Raw genomic sequence first — 23,041 nt, 5'->3', positions numbered from 1 at the left:
CTGAAAACCTGTTAAACCTTCCAAATTATCCAACATCAATCATAAACTTTAATGCATACAGTTTAGTTTTGACCTTTACGAGAATACCGCACGCAACACCTATTTCCAGAAAGTCAAAGAGTTGGTGTCAAATGAACATTCAGGTAAAGAAGTTTGAAGGTTAAATTGATTCAAACAAAATCTCACACAAAAATTTGAATTTTCTATAAATGAGAATTTTTTTTAAATTATAACTGGTTGCTATACTGAACAAATCTTATAAATAAATGTTACATGACCAGTAACTTTATTTTTGTGATAATTTCATCTCTACTAACCTATAAATGGTTGGTTGTCTAAATTAAGTTTTTACAATCCTTTCATTGAAAGAATGTGTAATTTATTTATTTAATTTGATATAATATATTTACACATAAAAAATTTATAAATGCGAAATAGAAAGCGTGGTGTGAAGGCACGCATATTATGAGATCGCGGAAGGCGTTCTATTGTCGGCGGTATGCCGGGAATGGTAGGCTGTTTAATGATGAATGGAGAGAAGGTCGTGCTGAAATGTATTGTCTATTAAAGTCCATACAGTGAGGAACGCAAGGATAATATTGTTACCATTGTTAATGAAGTTTTAAAACATTAGAATGATAATAGTACTAAAATAATAATATAATATAATATAAAGTGTTGACGAGAGTGGACGCTCTCCTGAACAAAAAAACTTGGAGAACATTGTCAGAGTGAAACCGGTATAAGGGATGATTTCGGATCCAGCCGTAAAACAAAACCAAACACGGACAAATCTTCAAAAATCTCAAAATTCCAAATTCACAACCGAAAATTTGAAATTTGTTCATCAGAATGCCCAAATTGCAACCAACAAAATTGATGAATTGGCAGTCATGTGCGAAGAATTAAATCCCGATGTGTTTATAGTATCTGAGCACGGTTTCATAGATGACAACATCCATCTTTTCAAAATTCCAAATTTTGAATTGGCAAAACATTTCTGTCGAAATCGTTTCAAAGGGGGCGGTGTGGCAATTTTTTGTGAAAGCATTTTCAAAATTTTGAACCTTTCAAAATTAACAACATGATTGAAATGAATTTTGAAGCCGAAGGCCATAAAAATCACGTCAAACTGTTTGGGAAAAATAGCAGTCATCGGGTTATACAGATCACCCAATGGCTGTAGCAACTCCTTTTTTGAAAATTTTGAGCGACTTCTTAATGACCTGTTTTTAAATTCTGTGAAGTTCCTAATAATGGGGAGACTTTAAACATTAATGTAATGAATCCCACCGACCCCCTAACCCCAGCGGCTTCGCGATGTTTTAAATTCTTTCAATCTAAATTGGTCCGTGAATTCACCGACACGAGTGACCGCTACGACGAGTACTGCCATCGACAATGTTGTCCACAAACATTCCTGACATCACAGTCTCTGTTTTGAACTCTGCAATCTCTGACCACTTTGCGCAGGGGGGCCGTGATCCGTGGGTGCAAACTTGAAAGTCAAAATTCAAAATTTAAAATTGCAAGAGTGATTCGGCCCCAGAACATTCGCCACTTAAACGATGTTTTGGAAGCTGAGCCCTGGCAATTTTTGGATAACTCTGGAAGTGTCGATGACATGTTATGCGGCATTCAGTGATAGTTTCAACTATTATCTGGATGTTTGCTTGTCCGTTCAGAAGGGACCAAAGTCAATCACGGCACCTAAAAAGGCACGTGGTTGACAAAGGGAATTCTTGTATCTCGAGAAAAAGCTTAAATTCTTTCACAAAATTTTCATTGGAACCCAAAACGAACATTTCAAATTTTTTTTCAGAAATTACCGAAGGATTTATAAAAAAGTCATAACGAGCTGCTAAAGCCTATGATGTTAATAAGGCCTTGGGTAACTGCGAAAACTTCTCGAAAACAGCTTGGGAAAATCATAAACGACTTTTCTCGTGATACACACCAGATAAAAAACACAAAAGAAAATCGCCAATTAAAATTTGAAGGACAAAATTGTTGAAAACCGAGCTCAAGTGGCAGACGAATTTAATAAATACTTCTCTCTCCGTGGCTACAGTGGGTTCGGCATTAACTGAACCTCGGTTTCACACGGAGGAGATGCTGTTGTATCGGTTGCATTCCATGGCCATCGGCTCCTGTGTGTGAGGGGGAGGGTTGCACGAGTCATACAGGGACTCAACTCAAAAAAATCTTGTGACGCAAACGGGATGTCAGTGTGGGCTACTCAAACACTGCTTCAGGCATATATTGAGACCCACTCACAAAATTGATCAACTTTTCTTTTGAAAAAGGAACCTTCCCATCACTTTTGAAGACATCCAAAGTCATTCCGATCTTCAAACAGGACGATCCTTGCCTTGCAAGCAACTATCGTCCAATCTCAATTCTTCCAGTCTTCAGCAAAATTTTTAAAAAAATTTTCTAATGAAAAGCTTGCAAGCTTTCTAGAAAATAACAATATCCTAAATCCGGAACAATTTGGATTTAGGAAAAAACAGATCCCACAATAGACGCGGTGAACAATCTTTTGGATAATGTTGTCGATGGATTGGAAAGGACGAGAACATGTGCTCAGTATATTCCTCGACCTATCCAAAGCGTTTGACTGTGTGCATCATGAAACACTTTTGCTCCAGTTGGATAAATGCGGCGTTCGGGGTCTCTCGCACTTATGGCTCACTTCTTACACCTCAAGGATCGAGACCAGTGCGTTGAGGTATCGAACGTCGTCTCAAACAAAATTAAAATGACCCATGGTGTCCCTCAGGGCTCCATCCTTGGGCCTCTTTTGTTCCTAGTTTACGTCTGCAGACTGAATTCAGTGATCCAGCATGGAAAACTGGTTCAGTATGCCTGACGACACAACTCTCTGTATCAAAAACAAATCAACTCAAGACCTGGAAATCACATCCTTCATGGAACTGAATGCATGCATTCAGTATTTTGCTGAATTGAACCTGAAAACAAAATAATTCAAAAACAAATGTCATGTGTTTTAGCCTCCGACAAAATGATCACGAAGTTCAGGCCTGCCGTGTTTGTGGATGATGTGCTTTTAGAGGAAACTAACTCCACAAAGTTTCTGGGAATGTTCCTAGACAGAGGACTGACCTGGGCTGATCATGTTGACAATGTATGTGCTAGAGTGGCCTCAGGCATATATGCCTTGCGGCACCTGGCAAAGTTCTGTTCCCCCAGAGTTCTGAAAATGGCATATTTCGGCCTGATTTCATCCACACTTTGCGTATGGAGTGAGACTCTGGGGAGGTTGTGCCAAAAACAAAATGGAAAGAGTTTTTCAAGCTCCAAAAAAAAGGCAATCAGAATCATTGCAAATTTTAAATTACAGAGAGTCGTGTAGGGAATCTTTCAGGGAGTTAGAAATTGCTGACTTTGCCCTGCCTTTATGTTCTGGAGGTGATCATGTACTGCAAATCAAAGTGTGATTTGGTTCGTGGCGGTAGCGTTCACCACTATGAGACGAGAGGGTGGGGGTGGGGGGGGGGGGGGGTGGGGGGGGGGGGGGGTGGGGGGGGGGGGGGGTGGGGGGGGGGGGGGGTGGGGGGGGGGGGGGGTGGGGGGGGGGGGGGCCACGAATACAGTTAATTCTCACCTTCTTTCTGTCTGTTATCATAACTTAAAACTTAGACAAATTCAATTAATATATTGCCGTTATTTTCTGTTAGGTATGTCCATATGTATGTTAATTTGATTTATAAAACATATCCGTCAACGTCTATTTATAGTCATTCATAGTACACATATTGACTTTCTTCTTTTCTTTGTAAACACTGAGAACTATTATATAAGATTTTATCATGTAACATAGTATCACATGTAGCAAATTACATTAACACACATGCATTATCACTTGGCGTGACTTTCACGATTCTTATTCACTGCTATAAATTCCAACTTTTAATATAAATGTGCATATATCATTTGGTTAGATGTCTCAAAAAAGATTCAATCTGCTAAATTTACATGATTTATAAAGCTTTATTTATACACAGAAATATTTTTGTTGTTACATTTAAGTTGGTGTATTTATTTCTAACCATGGGCTTTTGCTTTGCGTTGTTGAAGCCTCAAAGGTTGACACTACTCCCTTTAGTTTTCCGGGTGATGTAAACCTTTATTATTATTTGTAGGAGTTTCTGTCTGTCTGTTCTCTTTACATGCAATCTGACACACATTTTTAAAGATTAAAATGAGTTACATACTCATTGCGATTTTGATTAAATCTCGATGAAACCCGTTATACGAAATGTGTAGTGGCATACCTTGTATTGATTCAGTCTAGTGGATTTTAATTTGTGTTTATTATTTGAGTGATTATTAAAATCTTTTGAACTTACATATATCTTTTGTACTGTAAGTAATATGGTAATTTTGAAAAAAATAAATTAACAATAATAATATTAATTTGTAAAAACAGAAGAACACATAGAAGGGACGTGACTTTCCTTGTATTTTAACGAGTTCCTGTAATATAGATCATAAGATGGTCAGTATACTTAAAACAAGATTAAAAATGTGTTTAATGTATTTTTGTTTTGTTTTAGGATTACCCTTATATTAATAATGTATAAATCTTACAAAAACCTACATTTAAAAATAAGTAGCCATTTGTTTACTACTATTGTATAGCAAATACTAATCAGACACAAAGGGATTTAATCAATTTTACAAGTTACGTATGCATGAAATCATTCAGAGATCAGTTTAAATTAATTTTAGGTTTGTATTGTATGCTGGATATATGAAAAGGCCGCAGCTTTGCAGTAACACGGAACACATTTAAACAGCTACTCTGGACTGTGAGGACTATTTGAAACATATAGTGACAGAGATTGTGTAGGAACGTGATTATTAGTCTGTATGTTATGTTATTAATACGCCTGTGAAACCTTCTCTGGACGCTTTTATTGCCTGTCTGTCTATCCGCTGTTTAAACGTCCCCAAGATATGTTGAGAATAAACAGAAGTATAGTTTTGAAATTTTGCTTGAAGCTCCACTTATATATGAAGAACATAGTGTGCAATGGAGCATTATTATTCATCACTCACTAGACTAATATATATTCTGTTGTTTTATTTTGTTTGCAAGACATCTTAAGATTTACATAAGCAATACACTTAAAATGTTGCATGCAACTATAGCGAAGCCTTTTACGCGACGAGTGGTGGTCCTACCTTGTAATAGTGTTACATACATAAAATGAAACAATTGTTAAAACTACTATTTGATATAATTTACCATTTACCTAAATCTTGAATTGTAAATATATCTCATGCACAGAATCGTTTCCTCACAGAATCAAAAACGTATTAACTCACCTGACACTATTAAGTAGTTAGGTATTTAATTACAATAATACCCCAATGTTGGCCTTTAAATTAATGCTAGGCCTTTGAGATTTCTAGTGGGAAAATTAAAGATTCAACGTAATTTAGTTTATTTATTCTTCTCTAAATTACCCAAAAATGTCCTTAAACTGTACTAACCTGATGTCAAAAGTATCCAAATGATGCGATAGAAGAACCTCAATTCAAGTCATAACAATTATCTCAATTCATATTAATGATTATTATTATCTATTACAATACAAAGGAACAGTGAATGGAAACATTTTTGCTCCAGTATGAACGGTTATATTTTTAGTAATGCAAAATAATTTGTATTGCACTTATTAAAGTTAACTTACACTGATTATAAGTATAAACCAGTTTTGAGAACCATTTGAGAGTAAGAGAATAAATCCTGGTTACGCTTAATAAACCAGAGTAAGCGACCAATTTTTGATTTAATATCAAATTTGGCGCAGCTGAACAAACGACCTTCATATGTGGTTCAAAACAGCTTCACAGCAAAACATTTGCTTGGAAGAAAGTAGATAACAGCGGCGTCAGGTCAGAAAAAGGCAAGTGATACCTTGCCATTTAATGAAAGAATATAAACTAAATTAAGGCACAAAAATTGGTAAAGGCACTGGACTTCGTAACTGGAATCGAGTCGGCTGCTTCACAGTTATCTGAGGAACTTCTCCCACAAAACCCAATTTGCACACAGGATTCCAAAAACTGTGTTTACAGTATAAAATGTAGTTGCAATAGGGAATACATAGGCGAGACAAAAAGACTATTAAACTTAAATATAAAAGAGCTAAAAGAGAACACGAGAAAGGGTCTCACAGAAAAGTCAAAAACTGCACACCATTGATGGTCCGAAGACCATCATATGAATTGGGATGAAACCAACATAATACATCGGGAACCACATTTCTTCAAAAGGAAATTAATAGAGGCAACATACATTAAATTGGTAGACCAACCAATCAGTCAACCATCAGTCGAAATCAGGCCGATTTGGTTGCCAATTCTAAAAAATTAACTAAAAAGAAAACCAAAAGTATCAAACAGATCAGATATTTGTAATAAACCAATGCGGAGTAACAATATGGTTTTAAGAAGTTCATCTAGCATGAACCATATAGTGTATTTTTTTGTTGTTGTTTGTTTAACAATAACAAAAGGGCCCATTCCTGTCCCCTTCCTTTTTATTTCCCCCATCTTGTTTTTGTCTGCCGTGACGATTGCCATTTGCTATTGGCCTCTCTTCACTCGTAAGTGTTAGGTAGACGAATGCAGATGTATTGTGACCCGTATTCTGTAGTTCAGTTTTAATGATTAGTATTGTGTATAGTTTTTTTTATTAAGTGCGTGTTTTAGAGTTAGTTAAGTTGACAAACAACATGGTGGTTGTGATTCCTGACTTAGGTGTGCCAGAACTCTTTGGCATGATTTGTTTATTTTAACCTAGTTTGTAGTTATGTATTAGGTTAGTTTTTAGCTGAAGAAGAGATCAGATTGCAGATCTCGAAACGTAGTGTTACTGACTTTTTTGTTTCAGTGAAGGATGGTAAATGACCGGAAAAATCATGTACGTGTACTAAAACTTTTGGCCTTGGAATTTCGCTAAGTTGGCTCAAACAACAACAGAGTTATCTTTATTTAATATTTTTTCGTAGAATTCCCGTTTAATTTTTGGATTCAGTCGAATATTAACTAGGGCATTCAGGATTATAAGAATTTTGGTTTAGGTCCTTTGGCTGCATCTCCTTAGGTCAAAAGCTATCCATGAACTATAATCGATTAACATTATTCCAATACACTGTTTATTATAATTTTGTTAAGATAGTATTTAAAGGATAATACGGTTCCGGACATCTGCCATTGTTATCAACAAATCATCATATTGTCAACAAAAATTCTGAGTTTGATGTATAACAATAGTTTTCGTTCCAATACCTCTCTCTATATTTAATCTCATTAACCCTGAAAATAAACACGAACTTGACAATAGTCATGTCGATTTTCAAAATGTTCTGTTAATAATTGTTAAAGTGAAGTTGTTGTAATACTTCTTAAATGATGCCCAACAATTACATTATGTAGATAATTTCATACATTTACATAAATACTTAATATTAACAAACTATATGTATAAAGATATTATGAACATAATTTACGAATAGTGTATAGTATTGTATTATCGAAAATAATCTGCCTTGTGATTAGACCACCGCTCTAAAGATGTCAATATTTGTTTTATAAAATTAGACCCAATGATCTTCTTTGGAAAACGTATATGAATGTCTGTTGTGTTTCTTAATGCATTGGTCATATTGTAACAGGCACACAATGTTTGTCTAATGTATTTTTTTCTTTTTGGACAAGTATTGGATAAAAGTAACTGGAACACTGGTACCAATAGGATAGAACGTCTGACAGTAGAGCTCTCTGTCATTGCACCCGATCTAACCGGATGAGTAGAACAGAACAATGGGAGCTGTCAGCCACACCTGCTGCAAGTCACTCTCAGTGACTAGACATTGTCTCGTAGAGAACCAATTACGAGCTGGCATAAGTAAGATTCGTGTGTACAATTTTACATTATCTTAAAGATCTCCATTTATAAAATTGCGTTACTTTCTTCCTTGAGGCAGTTTTACTAGGAAACATGCAGTAATTGATTTCGGGTATATTGTATATATCTAGACGAAGAAAACAAACATGTTTAATATAAAACAAGTGTTGTAAACTAATGTTAATGAATAAAATAGGCAGGAAAAAGTGAAAGAATTTTGGAAGATAGATAAACCAAACTAAACATTTGGTTAATTATTTCAAGAGTTATTGCACAGACTCGCCTAAGAAGATGGAGAGACATACGGACTGCTCTTTGACCTGTTGACCCAAATATTAACACAGTTCTTCGCTGGACCAAGATTTTTTTATTCTCTAGAATATTTCTATGAACTGTTATCGTACAAACGCACAGATGGGCAGTCGGAGGGGTAGAAAATCACATTTTAAATCCATAAAGTATATGTCTTGATGGTGAATTTAAAATTGGTGATTATTGAACAATAAATAAACTTATTATTTTTTAAGAGTATAATAATCTTATTTTCAAATGGGTTTCTAAGCCAACCAAACCTTTGCTCTTGTCATTCCTGTAAATTGACAGGAAAATGAAGAAGTTTAGAAGAGTATTGTAAGTACAGTGGAGAACACTTTACACAGACCAATACTCAGGAAGAGCGTGAGAATACTACAGGTGGATGTGGAGCAACATTACGTGTAAGTACTTCAATAAACAATAAGCCGTCCACTCGCACAGTTCAGTCGTTAATGTTTTACGACACTTTTAGAGGTATTTCACGATAAATAGTTACTGCTTTTAACACGTGGGTCACGCTATTCATTTCCCTCAAACTGAAAGTCAATTAGTTCAAATATTTACTGATAAATCAATTGAAGAATAAAACTAGACTAAATATCCTACCCTAAAACATTAATGTGAAATATACAATGTAACCACCAATTGAATTTTTCGTCCTCATTGCAAATCATGTTCCCTTCTTGATACCTGGAAGTTATGAACTGTTAAACGTTAATTTAGAAGGGAGGGCTTGAAATTGAAACATTAGGTATATAAGAAACATAAATGAAAGAAACACGACTTTTCCGGACATTTTCCATCGATCAGTGATACAATAAAATTAGTAACACTACGTTTCTACGTCTGTAATCTGATCTCTACTTCAGGTAAATGACTAAACATATGCTTGACTGCGATACATGGTCAAGTAAACATAACAGACCAGAGCGTTGTGACAGGCGTAAGTCGAGAACCAGTAAATGTTTCCTTCACAATACTTGAATTGTTAAAGACATCAAACAGAGAAACATAGATGATTCATATAATCAATTAATTGTTTCTTGAAGAAGGATATTTAAGTTCGTGGTTTTACAATTAATGTAATAATGATAAATAACAATATGGATAAACACATAAGAGTAAATACATTACGATTAAATATCTCCAATAAAGTGTATAATAATGAATAATGGATTACATTAGTTAAGCTATTTACGCAAATACATTTTTAGGAATCAAAATAACAATGATATGTACAGTATTATAATATTGATTTTTAATTAACTGTAAAAATTAAGTATTTTATCAAGTGAAGTAATAGTTAATTTTTATTTGATACGTGTATTTATATTTTAGTTCTAGTGCCTAAATCTTCAACTCGGGCAGCCCTGGGGCTTTAATTTTATTATACCTAATAAACGGTTCCCTAAGCAGTCAAGATGTGGTTTCCAGATTGGCTACGTACTCGTGATTCATTGTGAAAATATTTAGTTATAAGTTGATATTTACGTTAGTCATTAATTCCCTAGATTTGGAGCGCTCAGTGACTCGTCATCTTATTATAACTTTACATTTAAGATTGATCAAAATGCTCGTAATAAATAATTACAGTATAGTAATACAGAAGTATTTTGTTGACATAATAAAAACCTAATATTCTTGTAAGGTTAGAGCTAAAGAGGTAAAATTTTGAATTGTTCTTAAAGTCATTAAAGATTCCTATGTGAAATTACTTATAAATACTACTTACAGTATATCCAGGTAAATTTAGACAAGAGTATTTTTTAAATGTATTTGATTTTACTGCTAGTGGAGTTATTAAGTGTAGTTACCAGAAGATTGCTAAAAGTTGAGAAACATCCACAAGTATAAAGCTGTGTTGAAACAGTTATAACTCAGATACTCGATGGTAACTACACTTGAAGTTACAAAGTCACACTCAAACACCAGCACAGTAACTGTGGTGTTTAGATTGTTAAAAAGTTGGCAGAACAGACTTGTATTGTTAGAGTTCTACCAGAGGAAATTCTCAATAAACTACAAGAATTGTTAGCTATATTTTAATCCAATGATGTTTATTAACACTGTCGTCGTGATCACAATTGAGGTTACTTTATACAATGATACGAGTATTGTGAATTCAGTACAAAACACGGAAAGGTCACTGAAATTCAGTTATGTGTACAACATGCGTCGTTTTTATAATTTTTAATTTTCATCAAAACGAAAAATTGTTGATTAGTATTAAAATATTGAATTAATAAGGTGGACCTGTTATTTCCTTACGTTAACGGAACCTTAACAACTTTTAACTAAATGAACAGAGAAATTACATGATTTGTAAAAGTATATTCTTGTTATAAGATGATTTATTTTATCATGAAGAAATAAGGATAATGCTATGCTGAAATTCTATGGAAAGTATAATCCCACAGTTTATTAAAAACGGACAGTTAGGTTAACTGGTTTCTTATTCAATATATACAATTATTTTACACTTTTATCATTATTGATTTAAGTTGATCAAAATAAAATAAATAAAAGTTGCTGGCATGTAATAGATCCGATACAGCCTACTTTAGAACTTCAGAAATACATATAAAATTATTCCGATTCAAAAATTAATCCCATATTGAGTATAAAATATTGATATCAATTATTTCTTATTTCTGATAAAGTATAAAAGTCATGATATAAACATTATAAATTTATAACGCTAATGAGCAGTGAGGCATCGCAACATAATACGAACATGCAGGGTACAACCACACGTTCACGTTCGTGTGCCTGTGATTAATTGTTCGTGAATGTAATAAGATTATATACAATTATTTATCTTCAACTTAAGGTACAATAATACTCGCAACTTAAGTATTATTGTAATAATTACTAGTGTAGATCACAAATATATAATACAATAGGTTTAGTAGACCTGTTGTGTGACAGTTCCCATACAGGCATTCTTTAAATTAAATACGAACGTAAAATCATAAATTAAATATAATAGTTTTATTACAAAAATAACAACATTTATAGCACTATTAAATTAATATTGTACTCTAATACATTACCCATTCAAGTTCTTAATTGTCATAAAATATAGGTAAGAAAACGCATACATGTTCATGAGGGAGACAAAAGCTAAAGCTAATGTTTCTATCTTGAGACTGATAAAGTAATCATATTATTTGCCTCTTACTTATACTCTACAATAGAATCCTAGAGATAAAGGTGTTTCTTCAGAAATTAGTATGTGTCAAGCTGCACGGCAACCGATGAAATTAAATCCTTTCAAAATCAAATATTTATATTGAGCAAAGTTATGGTTTTTTTATGAGTGGAACTTAATGATTTATACTTAAAGCTTGTTTAGGGGTAGTCAGGAAAACTTCAATCTTTTGTACACTTATAGTCTACTAACTGAAGGCAAATTTGCTCACGGCCTAGTTACCGCGAATTTAATAGAGACATTTTCAAGACAAGAGAAATGGTAGTAAGCTGTGTTAGTTTTTATAGAGGTTTAAATGCTACAATATAAAAAGGTCATGAATATCAAACAATAGTTTTATCTCAGATCGTTCTTTTCGTAAATTGACACTAACCCAATCATCAAACTCGTAAGTATAAGTTAAATTAGCGTCAGCCAATAATTGCAAGGCCAATACTTTAGCCCAGAATAACAAACTTTAGCCTTTGTACGTGCTGACTGCAATAAAATAGTCCAGGAACTGAGATACAATTTGGATTGAATAAGCACACAACCTGGTATTTATTGATCACTAGGGAAGTACCCTCTAAAATATAAATCAATCGTCACTGTTTTTGGAGGTCAAAATAGGAGGGTATCAAAAGGGTTAAATGTATGAAATCATAGTTTTCCCTGATAAAATTATTAGCATCATACAATTTACTCAGACGTGTAACTAAATTCCAACTAACAATATATATATATGTTTATCGGGTACAAAAATAAATAATAAATGTGAGACATTACTTTACCGAAGATAGCGTAACCGACGATAGATTTTTGTCTTACGAAAAATGTGTATATCGGTTTTAAGAAAACCTATACCATGTACTTATACAGTGTACAATAGGTGTCAGACTATTCGTTCTAAGTGTGTTAAACTAAAAACCATGATTTGAGAAAACAATAATCTTTTATTTTTTGGTATATCGATTCTAATTTTGAACTCACCAAAAAAGCGTGACTGGAAATTGGTCTATTTTATAACGGGACTTCTTCTATCGATTTAAATAAAAACTTGATTATGTTTTCTACGTAAATTATCTTTGTGCTCCTGGACTATTAGTTTTGTTGAAAAGTAATAGGTGACGGTTGTTTAGCTAAGGGAACGGCATTCATGTCAAGACATCCCTTGGAGGTTTTGGAAGCGAAAGCAATCAACCACATCTCATCAGCTTGAACCACAATCAAAGTGAGTTATCCTTCATCATCACGCTCAGTATAAACATCGCAATATTTTTTGAGATAGTACTTATATAAATTTATTGATTAAAAAGCTAAGAGGTAAGATGCATTAGATGGCAACTCATTATCAACTGGTTTTTTATTATATTATTATTATATATATATATATATATATATATATATATATATATTATATATTATTATTATATCATATTATGATATATCTGTTTACAAATTTGTTTATTCTGCGTTTTCTCGTTGCCATCATCGCCACACATATAAGACCATAAGACCAAAATAAAATGCTAAAATTGTATTTTAGCTTTAACTGTGTTCTTTATATTCCAAAATAAAATACATTAATACATTATCCCTAATAAATAATTTTTAATATAAAAATTATACATATGATAGTTTGGTTATTTACACGCTTATGTGACAGATACGGTAAAGTACAAAATAACTGAAAAGTAAAAAGAATGGGCTCTGTTGTGTAATGGTAGCACATTCATCCGGCAAGTGAGAGATCCGGGTTCGAGCCCCGGCGGAGCAAGTACTTTTTGTGATTTAATGTTTATTGAAATTATGTATATATATATATATATATATAATTAGAATAAATAATGTATAGTAAAACACTTTTTGGTAGCTTATTTAATAAATATTGTTCTCGAGTAAGCTTAACAGATACGAATGATACCTAATTGAGATCTGTTTTTGTTGTTGTTTATTTTTGATGTCTATAAGTTAATGATTTTTATTTTTGAATTTCTGTAAGTAATCTTATCTCTGCTTTAACACTTGTACTAGAAAACTTTTAATATGTATTTATTAGTAGCTGAATAGAAGTACCACAACAGAAATCCCTATAGTAAATTGGCTTAGTTAAGTGAGTAAAGGTACGGTTAGTGGAACAATAAATAGGATTAGCCCTCATATATACTTCCAATATCACACAAAACTAACTTGGGCGATAAGTTTCTCATTGGCTTTAAAGTTGGTATCAAACAATGTAATATGTGACTGGTTGCTTTAAACGAGTGTAGTTATAAATTATTATATATCTTATCGTCGAAATAAGCGGATGTGTAACTTTACTAAAAACAAAATGATTGCATTATATCTTTATTGAATTATGTAAGGAAGCAGACTAGCCGTAGTTGCGGCCATAAGTGCAGAGCCTCCATAAATACTCTTCAAAAATATTTTACTATTGTCTTTTAATTCAAGCATTTTTCTATTTACAGGATCATACAATCATGTCGATTAAAGATTTTTTTCGTTATTATAATTTACGTAATTGTAAGATTTCTGGTTTCTTGAATTTAAAAGCTAAAACGGAATTCATAGATTAGAATATTAATCAACTATTTTAACCTTCTATGTATTAAACCACTCTAGATATGTTTTACTTTAACAGAATTTCATCTGAGAATGTTAATAACATTTTGAACTTTGCCATATATGGTATTTTTTTAAATGTATTGCGATGCACTGCTAATCTGGAATTGTTATACAATTCTAAACCGGGCTTCTCATCATTTCACATTTCAATTATATCATATTTTGTTTTCATGATATTTGATAGCAAGGTCTGTTAGTTAAAGTTTGCTTGTAAACATCCAACCACTGAAGACAGATCAATGACCAATAGTATAATATGTTGTTAATTACAAAAGAATATGATTGTGGCAAACATTTACATTTTTTAGTTTTCAGGCCAATAAAATGTTTTAGTTCCTAAAATCACCTGGTATGATTATGACCTCCATGTCTTTTCAACGATCGGTACATAGTTTTCTTTTTCTTCTGTTAAGTTTATTTGGTATTGTGGTAGGTTTTTTGCTGAGCAAAAAATAGCCTCTATGTTACACGTGATCCCTGTGACGAAATCTAAAATTTTTAAACCACAGTAAGATTTATATACTTCAAGCCTATATCAATCCTCGTCAGTGATATTTATGATTTGGGAGGACACAATTATCAGAGGCAACAGGTCTAATTGATTTAATCGTGAGCTCAGGAGTAAACAGATAAATAGGCTTAATTGGCAAATCAACACCACCACCGTCAAGGTGACCCGGAGAACATACCGGCTTCACCGGAAACTGCATCACTTCTATCATGAAGCCTAATGTTGATAAAACATCATCACCATACAACTATTACGTTGGTACAAATAATTGGCTGTAGCAGTAAACTGAATCCTTATATTTTAAGTTATGTACCAGTCCCATCCCCGAATGTGATACATGTTCATGACTAATACATGATGCTATAAGTTGATATACTTAATTCGTAAACTCACGCAGCCTGTCTCGTAACTTATATCAGTCATCCTGTTCAAACTGCGTCGAAACATTGCTTAGACGATTAGCTTCTTGAGCCCCGTTGTGGAGATTCGTATTCAGCGAATGATGTTAAACAGAAACAGTTTGAAAATTAGAATGATTATAACATGTCATTCAGTTTTTAAAACGTATTGTATTTATTAGTTGAAAGTTTCAACAGTTTTGTCCAAAAATGTTGTTTAAATAATATTTATTACATTAGTGAAAATATTAATATAAAAACGAAATCACTCTTTAGATATCCATACTATTTGTCAATTAACTAATATTTGAGTTGCATTACCGGACAAAGGACGGAGAGTAAAATGGTTCATCTCCCTAATGGACTGTCCCTCCAGATTAGAGATGTATGTACTGACAGTGACTGTGACTGTAACTGAACTACATCGGTCTGAGCTCAGGCCTGATTGGTAACGTAGCTGCTACGTGACGTTGTGATTCTGTTAGTTCACAAGACGTTAGACTAATATCTACATATCTGTTATCTTAATTATACTGTACATGTTTTGGCGAAGCAATACATTATGTCTTGTAAAAAGTAAAAGTTGCTCTTCGTTTACTGAAAGCTTTGATCAATTTGAGTTAAACTCCCATTTCGCAACTTTAAACAAATCGATAAGTATCTATTTTGAATTCCATGTCACTTATTCCACGCCAATGACTTTTATTATTAGCTTCTTATTATATTATTTTTTCTCTTTTATTGTAGGAATAAGGTACATGTGTCACATATTACAATTTCATAGGAATGCACTCGCCTACCAAGATTAAATTCCACCTAACTTTAACTGGTTTTAAGTGATTATATTGTATGAATTTCTTACTTGAAATTGGACAGGTGTCAGAGAGATTATAGAATTTAAAAGTTCTGATTTGTAGGTTAAAAATAATTTTTGCACGAAAAGTTAATATAATGTTAAGTTAATACAATTCGTTGATTACCTTATACACCTAAACCGATGCAATCTGTATTTATTTCCTACGGGTTTTCTAAGAATTCCCCAATAATTATTCTCCAAAACAAATAGAGATTCTAGAAATCTGATATACGGTACAATGTAATATGTTTATCCATATAATCTAAAACCATGCATTTAAATCATGGGTCTCACTTGGCTCTTACTAAGAACATATATATATATATATATATATATATATATATATATATATATATATAAAATAATCTGCAATCATAACGATATCTTATTAAGTAAATATATAAAAGGCAAAACCCTTACTCACTCATTAATAATTATTTAACTTCACGATATCTCAGAAAGGTAAAGTTTAGCACACGTATTGCTCGTAATTTATGTTTTATGAGAAAAACTAAAGCGTTTTTATAAACTACTCATAGGGCATGGTATAACACAAACAGTGAATTATATTTTGCCTTGTTTATACTGGCCACAATACTTGTAAAAGTGGCCAGTTAATTCCAAGATGTTTATTTTTTCATATTAAATTTGTTTTTTTTTTTGGAAGGAATAAAATAATTTATTCGTTTTATAAGATTGTAAACCTGTAGGCAAAGTATAATTTAGTTTTTCAACTTCCCTATGCAATTGAAAGGTGAGTATGACACACATGTGTAATATGCTCTCAACCGAGCATACATTGTGGCAATACCTTTATCAACCTTTGTACAATACCTTTGGGGCATACCTTTATCTATACTACCTTACACCGGAATTAGAATAAAATGGTCAGAGGCATAAGTTTTTTGCAAACATAAATTTTTACATTCATATTTCCTTAACCAGGAGAACATATGCTACTACAGCGCTGGAAAGGCCTTGAACCGGAAATAGATTACTATGGGAGGAACAAGACGTTTTTCATCGACGAATATCTTCCCGACTTCTGAATATATATATATATATATATATATATATATATATATATATATATATATATATATATATATATATATTCTCTTTATTGGGGCAACAATGCAAACGGAACTACGGCACTGTAAATACCTCACACCGAACGTAGATTACAATTGCTGCAATTAGACGCTGTTTGATAAGATAAGGTTTTCAGACCTACATGAGTTATATTTTCTTGATAGGAGAAACAATGAAAATATTACAATGGCACCATGAATAAATTAGTTTTAGAATACGAGGGTCGAAAGTAGAATTCTGGGAACAACCACACATATGTTTTTTATGTAAACAACAAGACAAACTCCTTTATGGGACGTGAATCTGTAAACGAGCCGGAAATGTTGTTTTACATAGTAAACCTGTGATAAGTACCAGTTGAAATTTGGTTTAACTTTTGAATCTGTTTAAAATGAACACTGAAATATTATTTACCTTCAAAATGTCTATGTCCGGTTCAAAATTATCATAGGTCTCAATTATATAACATCATAAGATCTTTTACTAAGAATGGTATTGACTTAGTAGTCCTTCACTCTGGCCCGAAATATTCCAATCATTATTGAAATTGTTTAAGGCATTCGTTAAAATTATATGGAATGTTGCATGGGAATTTGTGTATTTCAGTGATGCTGATTCAACTTAAGGCTCCCTTGCTGTTTATAATTAAAGTCCAAGTATTCAGAAATGGATCATAAGATTGGAATATTTCCAGTTGCTTTCTTTTTTTCAAGAGTGTTTTTTATTATGCCATTTATAAAGGCTATGCACATGTAGTACCTGTTATTTAATAGGAAATCGCTTGCAAAGCCTTGAGTGACTGCTAGTTTTTATAATACAGTTCGCAATCGTCTATTCACAAGTAACAGCACACCTAAATTGATTTCAAGCAGCTGTACTTAAGTCCTTGTTATTTATAACAATTAGTAACTGCCCGGCACTTAGTCCCCAGTTATGCTGCTTAACAGGTCTTCATAGGCTTATCATTTTTAAATGCCTCGCCAACACTTCTTAGATACTAAAATATCCCACAAAAGCCAACATAAAAATCCTCAAAAAGTTGTAATATTTCAAAATCCTTGATTGTGCTTGGCATACATAACAATAGTTGAGACATAGCAACATATACAGTATATCAAGTTATGTAGATTATAAGAAGAAACAGTTATGTAGGATGTCAATAGTGAAAACATAATCCCACACATAAAAGACTTTCAGTAACATATCGTACATTTACAATCATAATATTTAGTAATATTAGAGGTATGTAATAAGTATTATTCCTGGTATGAAATACTTCGCAAACTGCATAACGCGATGACTTGAATGTATAATGTGTGCAGATGAAGTTTCTGTGTGAGCTGTCACCATGAGTACACCATTGTCACAACTAACTGCCGTAATCATCATTCTGCTTGTTGTGACAAATGTTCCGTTAACTTTGCTCGCTCACTAACTGTGACAGATGTCACCAACCCTAGCAATCTGTCACAGTAACAATAAAAAGTATTAATTTTGTTATCATGCGTTCAAATGAACTAATATGTAATATTTAATAATTAACTGTTATATAATACTACTATACAAGTATTATAAGGTAGAAACAATATTAAATTATCGGTTATAATTTTGGATTAAGTACGAAGGAGGATCGCTATGTTTATATCAGAGTATACTATTACCTATTACCAGCCATACAATTTAGTATGTATATTTTTTTGTTTCTTTAGCTGTAAAATAAATTCCAGCGTATTATAATGGGGTTGACTTTATTTTTTAGAAAAGAAGTCTATTATGACAGTAATACGTACAAGTGGCTTCTGTGCAAACTTTCCCTCAGCTCTCGCTTCCCGACGACGGTTTTAGCTGTTGACTTTTTGTCTTCGAGGTTATCATTTTTCCGTGTCTTCGTACCATCCATTTCTCACTAGAGACGTCATAGACAGTCATCAATAGAGAACGGTCCTTGAAGCGAAGCCTTACCTCTGATACCTTATAACAACCCGGTGTCTCCGCCCTTTACATGATATAAGATCATATCTACCAGTCCTGCATTTATATACAACTATTAATACCTTCTAGGAGCTTTACCAAACAAAAGGAGGATGACGTTTACCGATGCGATGTGTAAGGCGATCTGCTTCAAAAAACTCTACTTAGGATCCGAGAAAGCAAATCATGCTAATGCTATCCACAATGACGTCACATGTTGAGTCAAATCAATTGGGTGATTGATTCTCTTGACAATCAGTTTTGCCATCTGGTCACACTCTACCTTCACGCCAACAGTTCTTTGCTCTCTTGGCGTTTCTACTGTGATACTTTTCTTACGAAGCACGCAAATAGTGCATTTGAGGGAAAGGTCGTATTTATTAATAAAAATATTTTTCATTGGTTTTATGGCAACGAGAAACTTGCATAATCAATTAATTTGTAAACATAAAAGCTCATTCAAATGCCGTTGCGATATGTTACATACTGATGCATATGGTCCAATAGAATGAGCTATAGACTTGCAATTGAGTATGTAACTTTAGAGAAACCTGTTACACGACAATGGTGTGGAGGTGTATTATACAACTCCCTTTAATATGTTTTAATTTTTAATAAATACATTTTAAAATTATGTAATAGTCTTCAACATGTGTGTTGTTGTTTATGTGCTATGCCTTTATTACATTTTATAAATTTATTCTAATGCGAACATTAAGGTAACTTTGAAGATAAACAATGGATTTGATTTAATAATCTCGGATTATTTTCAACATGTTGACTATGGAATTTTTTATTATAGCTAATATTTAAGGTTGGATTTTCTTTATTTGAAATCATAATTCTTTAATTAACAGTGTAAAGGGTGTTTTAAATTCACATTTCAATTTCTAGTCATACAACTTTATAACAGTTAATTAAATCATATTGTAATATACTACGGAAAAAGTATTACAAACAACAATATTAATTATTTAAATAATTAATATTGTTATTACGTTATGTGCGTTACCAACTTAAGATGCTTTTGTAAAAAATCCATAATTTATGGTTGAATTTCATTGTATATCTAATAGGTTGTATTTCCTTATAACTTTGTTAAATTAATTTAATTCCATGAAATCCATTAGTTATATTTTAATATTTTTCCAATATGAATTTCAGGACAGTGTGAGGTTATTCGCTAATAAATACATTACGTGCGTAGTGATTTAATTGACTAAGATAGACAATTAAACAATAAACCTGATTAATTGCACAAAATCAACTTACTTGAATATAAACTTTGAAGTTGTCGAATAATTTCATTTTCATGTTCAGAGATCTAATTTGTAATCACCTCTATAAAGAGCAATGACAATTTATAACAGATCGTTTGTTACTGCCTATTACTTTCAAAATCCTCATCATAAAATGGTAATGTTTCTACAATAAAATCACAAAATTATACTTGTAATAATATCAGACATTCAATGACAATCACTAAATTCAGCAAATGAAAAAGAATTGTAATGTTAAGACATAAAAAGGGAAATAAATCATGTTCTCATGAAAAAAAAAATATTGTTATGATTAAGGACTTTTAAGTTTGATTCACTTAAAAAAATATATTTTACACTTCCACCTAAACCTATACATACCATTGAGGAAAGCAGGTAGGTGTTATATGCCCAATGAAACAATTTTTTTAAGGAGATTCAAAATACGGTCTATTTTTAGCACCTATTATTGCATGTTGGAAGGAAAGTTTATGATCGAAATTTATTTATAATAAAAGATTTTTTAATGACTATGACAATGAAATTACAGTATAGTATGTTGAGTTAATTGTTGATGGATTGTTGCTACATAAAGTTATTACAATTCAAATTATAAAGTATGGAATATTAAGTATGTAGTAATCAAGAACAATTCATTAAATTTATGTATTTGGTTGTATAAATAACTTACATTCTGATATGGCTTATTTTTCAGTCTACCTTAGTTGCTTAAAAACTACATAGTCTTTTCGTAGTGATCAGATCCTTCATTAATGTGAATCCGTTCTTAAAATTTTTATTTGGTTTGAATACAGTTCGAATGTAAAGTTTCCTTATTTATCATCCCTATTTTAACTTCAGTTATTTGTACGCAAGTAAAGTAGACAGTTTGGGCGTTTTTAATTTTTATTTGAATATAATGTCACACATTATAACACCTAATATATTATTATCCTAACTTGTTTTAACGTATTATTGGTATGTGCTGCATTTCATATCCATTCTCTTACTATGCCTTTTATAATGTCGTATTTGATCTATTGTTCTATCTGTTTTAACAGATTTGTAGATTGTAAAACTTTATTATTTCATCTATTTAATATCCAGAATATTTTGTTTGGATAACGGTAAAATTGAGCGTTTAGATTGATGACAGTATGTTTCGTATATGCTGAATGTACCTTCTAATACTAAGTGTTTATTACACACAAACGTAATAGAACCCTTTTGTTTTATTCTTGTTAGGGAAAATTGATATTAGTTAAGTGTACCGCATGTTAAAACTAATAAATATGATTATTGCTTTTATGTCTGTCTGTTAAGGGCTAGTTTAGCAATTTTTTACTAACTTATCAAACACTTGGATACCAAACAATTTGAATGTAGGACAAAATTGGACTACAACAGTAAATATGCTCATATATATATATATATATATATATATATATATATATGTGTGTGTGTGTGTGTGTGTGTGTGTGTGTGTGTGTGTGTGTGTGTATTTTTAACTAAGTAGGAATATAATAAATAGGATTCCGGAGAGTTGACATAGTTGTATGTTACAAAATGTTTAACACTACGTTTAGAAGATTGAAATCTATCCTCTATAAATTGAAAGTCGTGTCTTGCAGAAGGTGGGAATAAGAGTGTTCCTGGAAAACGTAACACAAAAGACCTGGATATCAAAGACCCAACTTTAATTACAGTAAGGTGTAATAAGTCCTTGATTACTGGCCTCTGTTAATACGTGCCAAATTATTTATATATAATAACTATGTAATTATTTGTAGGAACTTAGTCTCCATACACAGATGCTATTTAGTAGAATTGGTAAAGAAAATGAAGTATTTATTCAAATTATTTTGGTAAGGGAATAATTATTTTAATAACGATTTCACACACTTTTACACTTTGTGGAGCGTAGTCACACATCTTAGCTGTTGCGGATCTGGAGAAACACATCTGATAAAATCCTAACGCAAAGTCTTTAAAAAGTATGCATCAGCAATTCATTAGTTTTGATTTCAATTGCTTAGATAATTAAATATTTCTTCATATAATTGTGTGTGAAATAACGGAGCAGTTTATTAAAATTAATTGCAGGATTATAATATTAAGTAGGGCATAAAAAATACAGTTTATGTTTTACGGCAATAGCGCGACTGGAACAATGGCTCATTGGAAAATCCCCGAGGTATTACAGCAGACAATCGATGTCAGCAATGAAAGATTTATACCTCTGCAGCACCGCGGCACGCCACTGGCAAGTCACGCGACATTGAATTATGAGTTAAGGCGCCATCGCCATCCAAGTGCAGTGTAAGGTGATAAATATTTAATAATTTCCTAGCTCCAATTTGTTTTGACTGTAAAGCGTCATCGTCAGTAGTCGTGTGTATTGATATATGCAACTCAATGCCCTAACCTACCAGTTAATATGCAATAGTTTACCTTTGAAATACGTTGTTTATGAAAAAGTAATTGGTTCTGTAAGTTTCAAGCATTTTGTGATGAAGTTAGATTATTGGATTTTTTATGTTACAGACAGGTTCAACAGTTCAATTTACTTTAGTCATTTTTTACTTTATATAAAAAGTATAATTTTGCATTTTAGTATGTTGAGAATGCTTGTCAAATTCCAAACTAAACACAATGATTATTTATTTGAACAATTCCTTTTTAAGGGTCTACACATATGTAATTATGTGATGTAGGAATTTATTTAAGCTGTCATTACAGTGAGTCAGACTAGGTATATGTCATCTACGTGGTAATGATCCCATAATTTGGAATTTCGCGCTCTTTCTATGTGATTAGTTTTCATTGAAGTGGTATACCAACCAGTTATACTACTTATTGATATGTTATTTCCTTAA

The sequence above is a fragment of the Homalodisca vitripennis genome, chromosome 1 (genome assembly GCF_021130785.1).
Source record: "Homalodisca vitripennis isolate AUS2020 chromosome 1, UT_GWSS_2.1, whole genome shotgun sequence".
Lineage (NCBI taxonomy): Eukaryota > Metazoa > Arthropoda > Insecta > Hemiptera > Cicadellidae > Homalodisca > Homalodisca vitripennis.
This window is presented reverse-complemented; position numbering follows the sequence as displayed.